Source organism: Pelodiscus sinensis, chromosome 3 (genome assembly GCF_052426305.1).
Source record: "Pelodiscus sinensis isolate ZL-2025 chromosome 3, ASM5242630v1, whole genome shotgun sequence".
NCBI lineage: Eukaryota > Metazoa > Chordata > Testudines > Trionychidae > Pelodiscus > Pelodiscus sinensis.
Genome location: NC_143054.1, coordinates 81,128,169 through 81,141,005, shown reverse-complemented (window position 1 = coordinate 81,141,005; position 12,837 = coordinate 81,128,169). Strand labels below are relative to the sequence as shown.

The 12,837-nt window shown below is 41.0% G+C and overlaps 1 long non-coding RNA gene across 2 annotated transcripts in view; it reads right to left on the bottom strand.

The window, feature by feature from the left end:
• LOC142827514 (uncharacterized) overlaps positions 1 to 12,837 on the bottom strand; it is a 33,835-nt gene that overhangs the window by 4,631 nt on the left and 16,367 nt on the right. Inside the window, exons 2-3 of one of the 2 annotated variants that reach the window (XR_012902200.2) lie at positions 11,463 to 11,688; positions 140 to 3,452 (exon numbers count right to left, since the gene is read on the bottom strand). This is a non-coding gene — a long non-coding RNA (uncharacterized LOC142827514). Of the gene's footprint in view, positions 1 to 139; positions 11,689 to 12,837 lie in introns of both variants that reach the window. The other variant, XR_012902199.2, reaches the window with a different exon arrangement.

Genomic DNA, 12,837 nt, shown 5'->3' with positions numbered 1-12,837 from the left:
CTTGCTGTCTTCTCCCTGATTTTTCACTTAATTCCCCCCTCCCCTGAGCCCCACTGATCCTCCACTTCCCACTGGTGGGGGCATATCCCGCTGTTAATGTTGTGAAGAGAATCAGCCCCAGTCAAAGTGCTTGGCTCACCAGTAGGCTCTTTCCTTCCTCCACTGTCCTGGGTGGGCTGGTGCCCTCCCATATGGCTCACTCGATTTCAGTCAAAAGGAATTCAGTATGCAAACAAAAGCCTCGACCCTGTAAATATTTACACACATTTAACTTCATGCCCAGACGTAGATGCATTTTGAAGTCCTTTGGAGTACTCACATGCGTAAAGTTATTCACATGCAACTGTTTGCACGATGAGACAGAGGGAGGTCAGATGACTTCTCTTCAATATCATAATTCAATTTCCACTATGAGAAGAGAAAGGTGATCATTTTGTGTTTCCCCCTCTGTACCAATACCTCCAGACCACCTTAAGGACGTAGCTAAAGACTGAACCTGTTAACACTCCATCTGTAAGGAGGTTACATCCCATTTGGATTTGCCATGGTGATGAAAATTCCATCTTTCAACAAGGGATAAGTTAAAGAGGTTCAAAGGGGAAAAAATGGGCTTATTCTCCCTTTTTGTTTCTTTATGACTTATAAGAGTTTAAAATGTAACTGTTTTGGCAAAAACCAAAATTTTATTTTACGTTAGGTATTCAGGTCTGAAAGACACTTCTCTGAAAGACACTAGTTCTTTAGTCAACAGAGAAACTGACATCATAAACTTAAACCTGAGTAATTTAAAGGATTTTAGTCTGCTTAGAACTTTTTGTTTGTATTAACAGAATATTAACTAAATACATTATGAGCAGTTAAGTGGAAGAAATAACTTTGTAAAAGTTTCCAAAATATATATCTATTGGAAAGAATAGCAAACTTTCATTTCTTGAAAGATTCCCCTTATACCTCATTGTCCAGAAAAGTCCAGACTTACATGCCTGTATTCTAAAAGTAAAACACAAGGAATTTGTTTTAAAAGCTAAACACATCAGACCTTTCTTTATACATATCAAAAAGCTGCTAGAAAGGATGCAAACCCAATTTTTAAAGCTTGTATATAGATCAACTATCTATCCATCTAAAAATACTGGACAGTGCAATATAATTTAATTGCAGGAATCAATCCTAGATGGATGGAATGTTATCAGTATTTTATTTACAAAGAAGAGAAGACATTATCTTCAAGATGTTACAGATAAGAACTATGGTCTAAATGAATTGAAGAAGCTTTTAATAGAGAACAAAACAACCTTATATCCTTCTGCTTCTACTAAAGAGCACAAAGAGGAAAACCTTCTTTCGGCTCCAACATTATTGCTTCCTCCTGTTCTGAATTATGCACACCTTTGCAGGAGGTAAACCATGTTCAGTTTTTTTCCATAGAGTTCTCTGAAGGAAGCTAGGCAATTAGAAAGTTCCATTTCCCTGGCATAGAGTAAGTTTGGGATGCATTTGAATATATGTGGTGGACATCTTAATTTAAGGATAATTCATCACATCAATCAAAAATATTGTAGAAAGGTTGTTTATATAATATAGTGAATACTTAAAATGGGAAACAGAGGTTTGGAGTATTAAAATTATGATGATATTCACAAACCAAAACATTTTTTAAAATCATGAGCGAGTCAAATTCATGAGATTTCATTGAAAATACTGAGTTTTTTTAAGTTGGAGTTCTTTTTATTTATTACTTCTGATGTTGATTTTTTGTGGTTCAACATTAAGTTTTTCTCTGCAATAATGAGGGATGGACACCTACTTTATAAAAACAGATGAGATTCCTACACAGTCACATGAATTCAGGAGCTAGGTCTAAGAAAGATTACATGTCACACAAGATTTACAATGCAATCATGAGATCTGGCAAAATTAAAGTGACTCTGCCATAATAGTACCGTATTTCACTTATAAATTATATTGTAAGTGGTTTTCCATGCCAAAGAGGTATAGAATCTGTATGGTTTAACTACTGAGACCTGTAGAATACATGTATAATTAACTGGTTTACATCTGAAATAATCTATTATAATTTTTCAGTGACAATGTATTAGGATTGCCAGATGATTTCAACAGAAATACCGGACACACTTGACATTACATCACAATCTACATTACGTCTTATTTAGAAAATATCGGACATTTATATTTTCTCATTTATATTTTCTCAATTTGTTTACTGAACAGAGAGCTCAAATACCGGATTGTCCGATTCAAAACTGGACACCTGGCAACCCTAACAATGTTAAGTTTTACTATAACAGCATCTGCTGTAGGCCATGCTATAGCTAAGCTGGTGTCAGCATTTCCAAAATAAAACCTCCTTTTAAATATAGGTCATGACACAGCTCTGAAATGTTCTCTAGAATTAATCTTGTCAGAAGGCTTGTTTTTTGGACAACACAAGACTAAGTAGTTTATCCATTTTGGGGTTAGGAGGGCAACACTTTTTTCCTTGAGTAGGGCAAAATTGGGGCTGATCATAGAGATATAGGAGGTACATCTAGAAAAAAATATGTAATTATCTGATTTTACAGCCTTTTTATTTTTGATGTTTCACCAGGTTTCCATTTAAGTGAGTTGCACTTTATGACCTTACCTTTAATAAATATTTCTGTAGCAACATAATCTTACCTTTCTCTCAGGTTCTGGTATATCCTGATTATTAATTTTTTTAAGGTACTCTGTACCACCGCATAATGCAGAATTAATGTTCCCTGCAGAATTCTATTTTTCCTTTGGATCTGTGATTTCTAACAAAATGCTTCCTTCTGGTAGAAATCAAATTTGAGCCAAAGCTTGGCGGGGATCCCACTGTCAGTCCCACACGTGGCAGGGCTTGGGCTTTCAGTGGAAGCCTCAACATGCACAACATTGCCTGAATATTTATTTTAAATTACTAAAATAATTGTAACTAACTGTGATTATTTTGACAAAATACACAGAAATGTGCAGAATTTTAAAATATTGTTTGCAGAATGTTTAATTTTTGGCACAGAATTATCTTGAATAAATTTAGTAAAGAGTAAAGAGTAAAGAGTAAATTGAGGAGTTTTTTGTTTATAGTGAGCTACTTCTGCATTGCAGGTATTGTGGATATGAAATATATGCTTCCTGTTTTAGAGAAAAGACCTATTAAATTGATTATGTTCTTTAATAACTACACTTTTAAAAAATTAAGATAATTATGACTGAAAAATTAAAACAAATAACTTTATCCCAGTTTGTTTTGTGCATATGGCAAAGTATGTTAGACTTTTGAGAGGCAGATAGAGAGCTCTTCTGGTTTGGCAGCATTGTATTCAAACTTTTTTCCTGGAAAGAGAGCCTTCCACCGTTGTAATAAGAGTCTCTCACACACATATGTTCTGGCAAGAGACTGAGCTTCATTTCTTGAGCCACATCACCTATAAAAGGTCAAAGTTAGGAAAGGTTAATGTCCTGACTCTAAAGCAGGCCTGGACAAACATTATAGTACAGATGTTTTGTCCATACTTAGAAGCTAAGGATAAATCATAAATTCCCTCCACGCTCTTGAATGCCTGGCAAAATGACAAGACACAGCCAGAAGCAGTTTGATCACTCCACTCAAAACAAAACCAGTAGTTGCCAAGTCCCCAAGAACACTAAGGGTGTGACTACACTATATGGCTCCGTTGATGGAGCCATGTAAAGTAGTTTACCTGACATAGTCAATGAAGCGGGGATTTAAATAATCCCCGCTTCATTAAAATAAAAATGGCTGCCGCGCTGTGCTGACAATCAGCTGATCTGGCATAGCGCGGCAGTTTAGACGAGGATCGGTCGACAAGGGAAGCCTTTGTCGACCGCTCCTGTAAACCTTGTTTCACGGGTGTGACACAGACCATTACTAAATCTTGGTCAGTGAAATACATCTGAAGATCACTCCATTCCAAAACCAAATTATGACACAATAATGCTATTGTGAGAGGCAGACTTACACTTACATGAATGATTGCAGTAAAGTGAGTGAATTGCTTCTTCTGACAAATGATGCTTCTGGCAGATGTCCCTCCCTTCAGACTTCCATAAACAAAAGGTTGTGTCACCTCCCTGTTACATTTCTGACCAAGGTCATGTCTTAGTGCTATCTTATCCAGAGCATTATTCTCATCAGGGAGAGATTAGGCTCTCTACCTGATGTATAAAAATGGCACTAAACTGCTATTTTCACAGAACCACATTTAGAAGGCGTAACCCTATTTACAACTTATCCTTATATTATAAAGTAGCTATTCCTATAGAATTCCTGATTAAGTCATCAGGCTGTGTACTGAGCTAGCACAGAAGTTTCAAATCCCATTACCAGAGGGACCTGGAATTCACTCCATGAGAATTTAGCCAGGATGTGTCATGCCTTTGCAATGTATCCTAGAAATACGCAGAGCTACTTTAAGTTTGGGTTACTTACATGTTCATCCATGCCTCCATGACATAGCATCCAGAATGGATACATACTTGAAAAAAGGCAATTCTGTTGTCTCTTTGTTTAGAATTTCTCAACCCACTCCCCAGCAGTTGTACTCTAACTACCTCTCTACCCCACCCCCAGACACCCTGACTGATAATCTGAAGAGGCCAGCTTACTTAAAAAGAGAGGTTACTTGTATGTTACTGGAATCCTCAGAATGGATTTCCCCCCCGCATAATCACATGGGATCTGCCCTTCTTGTACTCTTCCTCAGGGTTCTAGTCTAACTTTTGGACTCTGAAGTTCACCAGATGGAACTGAAACAGTTGGTTGCTATACTTATCCAATAACCTGGACTCCAAGCTCTGGTGCTACCTAGCAACCTTTTCAGGCACTGAACTCCCCTTACCATTTGTAAAATTCTGTCTAGTCAGAAGGTGTATCCCACTAGGGAGAATATACAGCAGCGTTTCCCAAACTATGGGCTGCGGCCCGGTACCAGGCCGTGGGAAAAGAATACCAGGCCTCAGTATGGCTGGTGGCTGCCGGCAGGGCCGGCCGTAGGCCGATTCAGGCCCTGCACCCCTGAACCCAGAAGTGCCGGCGAGTTACAGAGCCAGGGGCCCTGCTCCACCAATATGTGGAGCTGAGTCTCTCCCCCGGCTCTGCCTGGAGCGGGCCCAGGCCTAGGCCCAGGCCCCCCCATGCATCCTCCCACCCCGCCCACAGAGCATCCCCGCCATGCGCGGCTCCTCCTCACCACCTGCTGCTGCCCATGTGCGGCGTTGCACATGGGAGGGGAAGACGCCCGGGTGTGACGTGATGTCACGGCTGGGATTTTAAAACTCTTCGGAGGCACGTGGCGGGGCCACACTGCCTCCGAGGCTGGCCTCCGGGGCCTGAGCGCGGTCTCTGGCCCCTCATTGTGGAAGGCAGAAGGTAGGGAATGGGCTTGGGTGGTGAGGCGGTGGCAGTGGCAGTGGCGGCGGCGGGGAAGGCACCAAGGGACAGGGTGCAGGAGAGAGAGACAAATGCCAGGGGGCCAAGTGCAGACAATGAGGGAAAGGGCAGGAGGGGAGGTATCAGTGGGAGGGGGGACAGGGTAATGCTGGGAGGGGAGAGGAGAGGAGAGGGGAAGGGCATTGGGGGTTGTAGGAGGAGGTGCTTGGAGAAGGCTTGAAAGAAGGGTTGGGTATGAGGAAGGCCAGGATGGAGTAAGTCATGTGTGAAGGCACAGAGGGGCAGGAGGGGAAAGGGGCAGAGAGTGGTGAGGGGGTAGGTATTAGGGAAAAAGAGGGCAAAGGGGGCAGGGGCAGTAAGGGAAGCGGGAAGCACCAGGAGGGTGCAGGGCTAAAGGAAGGTGCAGGTGCCAGGGGATTCTGGGGTGAGGAGGAGGGAAGCTGGCCACTGGAAGCAGCACTGGATGGGGGAATCGGGGCAGGCTGGGGAGACTGGGAGGCCGGTGGAAGCAGGGATGCTGGGGGGTGCAAGGTTTAGGGCTGGGAGCTGGCTGGGGAAGATTGGGGGGTAGGGGGAGAGAAGCAGCTGCTGGAAGGAGGGCTGGACGTGGGCAGCGGGGCTGGCCAAGGGAGATTGGGACGAGAAGCGGGGGAGAACTGGCTGCCCGGGGGGAAGTGGGACTGGCCAGAGGCGCAGTGGGGGGAGCAGGAGGAAGGAAGGAATTGGCCTGCGGGGAGTGGGACTGACCCAGCCATATGTAGATCTTGGGGTGCTGCCCCCATTGTCCCCTCCCCCCCTGCAAAGCACGAAGCATGAATTAGTCTGGCCCGGGGATTCTATTGCCCCCCCCCCACACACACACCCCTCAAGTAGTTGCAAACTGTCTGGCTGGTAGACACACTCATGCAGCCTGAGCACATTTACCAGCCAGGCAGTTCGAAACTACAAACTGATACATCTAGTAATAATACAACGTACCTAATGAGAAAATACCAGACATGTTATATGTCTGGTATTTTCTCAGTTTGTTATGTATTTATATTTTTGGGCTGCAAAAAGCAGTACTGAAAAAAAAGGGTTCCAACTAAAGTAAAATGTTTGGGAAACCCTGGTCTAACCAGCTTTCTGTCTGTCTTACAGTCCATTTATCCAATCCATATTCCTTAACTTGCTGGCAAGAATATTGTGGGTGACCATATCAAAAGCTTTGCTAAAGCTGGCACTGGGGGTTTTGGGAGGACCAGAAACAAAGTATTTGAATATTCATCATTTGATTAATGAATATGCAAACATGCAAATGAACATTACTGGTCCTCCAAAAGTTTATGAATGGATTTACTGGTCCCCGTGTCAAAAAGTTTGGGAACCCCATATATACAGAATTCATTTAAAAGACCCTAGTGATCTTATCAAATAAGATCATAGAGACAGCAAAAGCAATATCCAGATAAGTGAAAGTGCTGATTATTTATCAATAAGTCTATGCAGACTCCTTTCCCTGAAATTGTCCACTGTTTCTAACACTGTTGCAGCACTACATTGCTAGCAGTGGTGGAATTGCTAGTATTGACAAGGTGTTAGTGACTGCTGCATTTTCAACACCAAAATGCCTGTAGTGCCAGCAGCTTTTTGGAAACTGACTATTTCTTGACAACATTGTTCCTTCAGTCAAACCACATAAAGCCTAAATACTACTGTAATAGATGCTGTATATATGCAAATGGTAATGTACAACTCTGTATCTAGTATTTCACTAAAATATGAGATTTATGGCTTTACTTTCTGGTAAACTGATAATAGCATAATAGGCTATTAAGCGATTCAAGCAGGAGTTCCTAGTTGCTCTCTTGCTTCCACAACCAGTATGGACTTGGACCGCTAGATATTCTTAGTCATTAGCTTGTTGTTCTTGAGCAAGATCTGTCTGGGGCCAGGTTTATACTGACGGAGAAATGGGATTTAAGATACGCAATTCCAGCTTGAGAATTGTGTAGCTGGACTATGCACCATAAACCAAATTTCTGGGGTGTCCACAATGTGGGAGGTTGATGAAAAAATACTCTCCCGTTAACTTCCCTTACTCCTTGTGACTCTGAGGAGTACCAGGATCCAAAGGGGCACTCTCAGCATTCGATTTAGCAGGCTCATATAAGACCCACTAAATTGAACCCCAGAAGATTGGCCTCTGGAGCATTGTTTTCCCAGAAGTATAGACAAGGCCTGACACAGAGACATTGACAGTCTCTGAAGGGAGTTATATCCAGCCCTTCTTCCTTACAGGAAAGACTGCCATGGCATGGGGGCTTTTGAAGGTGAAAATTATACAGCACTTATTTGACACAGAGTATTGTTTTTTGTTTTGAAGTTTCCTCACAGATTTGTATTTATGGCACAAATATCAATTTGCAGTTACCTTAAAACATAAGTCTGCAAAGCTGCATTTTTCTAGTGTCCTGAACAATGGTCACTTCAGAGAAAAATTCCTGACGTTAGAATTCAGAAAATCTGTCCTTTGCAAACCAATTGCTAGTATGGAGGCATTCATAAACAACTGTGGCTAACCAAAAATTCTTGAAGTTATCAAAATTTCATGGAACATTAAAAAGCTTGCTTCATGAGCAAAAAAACCCCACACTTAAAATGTCCGTTTCTTATTTTTCGGTTTTGATCTTTCCACAGATGCACATTATTTTAAGATGGTGTGATATATAATCTATCCTCCTGCATCACATAAGACACTGAATTTCATCCAAGCGGTGGAGGTTTTTGTTCTTTGCTTCTAGGTAAGTAAATATTATCAAACCTAGTAATTTGCGGTTAAACTAGAACAATTTAAAGTCTTCAAGAAATAGTTAATTTACCAATTCCTTCAGTAAATTGTTCCAGTAATGGATTACACCCACTGTTAAGGCTTTTTACTATTCTACAATAAAATATAAAAAGTTATTTTCAGTATGTCTGACTGTTGCAGAACAGAATTCAGATTGGAATTTGGAAGAAAGTTAAGACTCAATCTGGATCAAACTGAAGTGATACTAGTTGAAAGAGGGCGTTGTATTGAAAAAATTAGTAATAGTTGTCTTCCTCTTCTGTTACCATGGATGTTTTCCCTTTGCCAAAATATTTAAAAAACTTTGATCTTCCACAGACCATCTCTACTTCACTAATGTGCAAAAATTTAGGCCTCCAGAATTTAAAAGGCTGCTTGGAGGTCAAGAATGAAGACTGGTCAACAATTTAGCTCCTCGGGTACAATACAGCTAGCTACTGCACAAGCTAAGCTTATTTATGCAGGAAACAGAGATCCCAGGGCCTCCTTCAAGGCTGAAAAGCTCTTCTAGGATCTAAGAATAACTTCAGTCATCACTGCTCCTACTCAAAGGGCAAGGCACACACCTTTGACCTTGCCTTAATTGGTAAACATGCACAGCAGCCATAAAATAAGCAAAACCTAAGTTTTCCCTTTGGAAAGGAAGATGGCAGAAGAGGAGACTCCCATGACAAGGGCTGGTCATTTTGCTTAATGCACTTCTAGAAGATGCTCAGATGCTACAGTGATGAAGACAATATAAGCAAATTGAATAAAATTCTAAATTCAAGTAAAGTGAGAGATAAAGAGGTTAAATTATCTGTTTAAAGTCCTCTTCAATGGATGAGGAAGAGGAACTCTGGGGTTCCAGGTTCTCCAAGGTTCAGATAAATGCAGATTTAGACCCCGATTCTGCAATAGACTGTTTAAATGCCAGGATATGTTTGAGTGAAACCAATTGCAAGATTAGGACTTTCAGGATTGAATTTTTCATGGATTGTCACTCAGAAAAATCCAACTAACTTCAGAGGATTTTCTTTATATAGTAATGTGAGGGCTGACACAAGCACAAGGTAACTCTAAACCACAATATTATAGCTATTAAAACAGTTGCATTATTCAGGTAATTTAAAAACAAGATAACCTAATGCTGAATGTTTTCAATATTTTAGAACCTTCCAGAAGACCATGGGAAGGATAAAAGGAGCTCATCCAATCCAGAATTGGGCACTGCAACTTCCCAAGGGATTCAAACTCCACACTGCAGGAGATTTCACAATGAATCTTTTCTTCTAGGAATCTGATTTATTGAACATAAATCTAATCAGCCTCCTGCTACATCACAGAGTCCTAGCCTTGTCCCTACAGGGAGTTTCCTCCCAGCAGATTTGTTAGACCATAGCCTTCCTTGCTACCCACAGATATACACTCCATAAGCTTCTCCTAGAAAGCTCTAGGAAGACATCACCCTGTTTACTTACACCAAAAAAGCAAGCCCAACTGATTGTGCCTACTGGCTCCTTCTAAATCATAGTCCTGTGGAATAGTTGAGACCTAGTCCCAGTTCCATCACTTGTAGTAAACCAACTCACTAAAAGACATGCCATGGAACAGATACAAGGCATGGACCTAGAGATCAATCCCCTGTTATAGGAAGGTTAATGTTTCAGTTGTTGTGGAAGATCTATATTTTTATTACAACATAAAAAGAATAAGAAAAAGAGTGACGTGATGTTAATGAAAAAAACAACAAATAGTCTGGTAGCACTTTATAGATTAACAAAACATGTAGATGGTATCATGAGCTTTCGTGGGCACAGCCCACTTCTTCAGATGACCGGAGTTATGAGTAGGGGATTTGAAAACTCTAAATAAATAGAAGGGGAAGGGGGGTGGGGGGGGAATTTAGCCAATACATTGATATCACTATAAAAATTGAATGTTATAGATAGAATATTCTGTGTAATCTGCTTCCCATGCACTTGTATCTATGGTATAAGAAATTACAATCAATGTGGTATGATGATTAGTTAAGTTTATTTTTAGCACCTAAAATAGATTGTAAGCCTCTCTAGGTGAGGATTGTCCCTTTTCTGTATTTGTACAGTACCCAGCACAACAGGATTTCAATACAAGTAGGGCCTCTGGGTGCTACTTTCATATAAACATTTTCTAGAACAATAATGATAATTGGCTTTGTGAGACAACATGAGCACACATGCAACAGTGACCTGAACAAGGAGCATGTTGTTTCTTTCCAGTCCTGCTGAAAGCTTTAAGAAACATTGGGCCTAAATCAGTATTGTGCTAAGTGCCGTTAATTGCATGACATTTACAGTCTATTCCTTAGACTCCAGAAAAATTAAATGTACTACTAATCATGACCCCTTGCATGTATAGGTTACACTGGTGCTATGTGGGAAGCAGGTTGCAGAGAATATAATATGGCTCTCATCTTTCAAAATGACATAAATTAGGCTGAAGAGAAATAAACAAGATTAAACATACACTTCTGTCTGAAATGATATAACACCTCACATTACAGGAACCGAAAGAAATGAGAGAAGAATAATCAGTTTGTCTAACTTACATATTTAGAAACACTTTCCTTATAGTCATTACCTCTGAAACAAAATACAGGACTATGTAGCACTTTAAAGACACAGCAACAGGAACAAGGTTTAAAAAAAATCAAGAGAATGTGATTGTAGAACTGTAAACTTCCTCCATTCCTCCTCAGCTTTTAATACTAGAAGCAGCTTTATTTTTTTAATTGTTTCAAATTATGTCCTTTAAACACTAAAATAAGTCACTCAGTTTTGTCTGATTTTTTTGTATCACATTTGGTGAATAAGGATATTTCTACAATCACCAAGGCTTTGTCTTCACATAAGTATCAATATAACTGAAAGTGTTATTTTATACCAATTTAGTTAAACTAGTACAACTGTGTATATGGACACTCTTAGTCTGCACTACAAACAGTTTTTGTACTACTGTAACTCTTAGTTTACAAACCAATATAGTTAAAGTAGCACAACTTCCTAGTGCTTAATTAGTTATAATGGACAGGAAGGAAGCAGTAAATGTGATTATATCTTAACTTTAATAAGGCTTTTGATACACTCCCACATGACATTCTCATCAACAAACTAAGGAAATGTGAATCGATTAAATTATGATAAGGTGTACACATAGCTGTTTTCAAAAACATACTCAAAGAGTAGTTATTAGTAGTTTGCTGCCAAACTGGGAAGACATCAAATAGTGTCCCATAGGGTCTGTCCCAGTTCTGAGACTTCAGTATTTCCATTAATGACTTGAAGGATGCAGTGGAGACTATACATAAAATTTGCAGCTAACACCAAGCTGAGTCAAGCTGCAAGCACCTTGGAGGATAAGATTAGAATTCAAAATTCTTTTCATAAATTGGAGAATTGGTCTGAAACAAAAAAAAAGATGATTTCAGTTAAAACAAGTGCAAAGTATTTCACTTAGGAGTGAAAAAATCAAATGCATAGCTACAAAATGGAGAATATCTGAATAGACAATAGTACTACAGAAAAGGTGTGATGCTGTCTGAAATATGAGAGACATTTCATGTCTCTGATGTCAATATTATAAAATTGCAAGGAATGTGCCCAGTTATGCCATGTAAGATGCCTGTGAACAATATTATTTTCCAAGAATAATAATCTTATTTATATGTTTGTATCACCTTTGTGTTGTGAGGTTTTTATCATAGAATCATAGGGTTGGAAGAAACCTCAGGAGGTCGAGTCCAACTCCCTGCCCAAAGCAGGATCAACGCCAGTTAAATCATCTCAGCCAGGGCTTTGTCAAGCCAGGACTTTGTCCTAGGGATGGAGATTCCACCACCTCTCTAGGTAACCCATTCCAGTGCTTCACTACCCTCCTTTTACAATAGTTTTTCCTAATATCCGAGCTAGACCTCCCCCACTGTAACTTGAAACCATTGCTCCTCGTTCTGTCATCTGTCATTACTAAGAACAGCTTCTGTCCATCTCTCTTTGGAACCCCACTTTAGGTCACTGAAGACTGCTATAAAATCCCCCCAAATCCCGGGTGTGGAGATTAAGGAGAAGGATGAGGAGGTTGAGGAGGGAGAGGTGAGAGGGGGAGACGAAGTGGGAGGAGGAATGGTAGCTGGGGGGGGGGGGGGAAGCAGGCACTGGAGCGGCACGAGGCAGCACACTCTGCACCAGGGTCTGCAGATGGGCACAGATGGCATGACCCTGGGAAAGCACCTCCCTCTGGAACTCCCATTCTTCCTGTGCCCGCTGCTCCATGATGCGGGTCAGGGCTCGCAGGGCCCCCAGGTGCTGCTCTACGTCCCCCTGCCATGTTGCAGTCATCCTATGGAGCCCTCGGGTGTGGAAGCATGTCCTGGGCAGAGTGGTGCGCCCTGCACATGCAGCTGGTGCAGCCGTGGAGAAAGAAGAGAAGTGGTCAGTTCTCCCTGGGGACACGGTGGGTGAAGCCCAGCCCCACTCTGCGAGGTTAGGATGACCATTCCCTGCACCATCAGAGCTGCTGTGCTTGCACAGAGGCCATGGTCAGAATGTTCGGC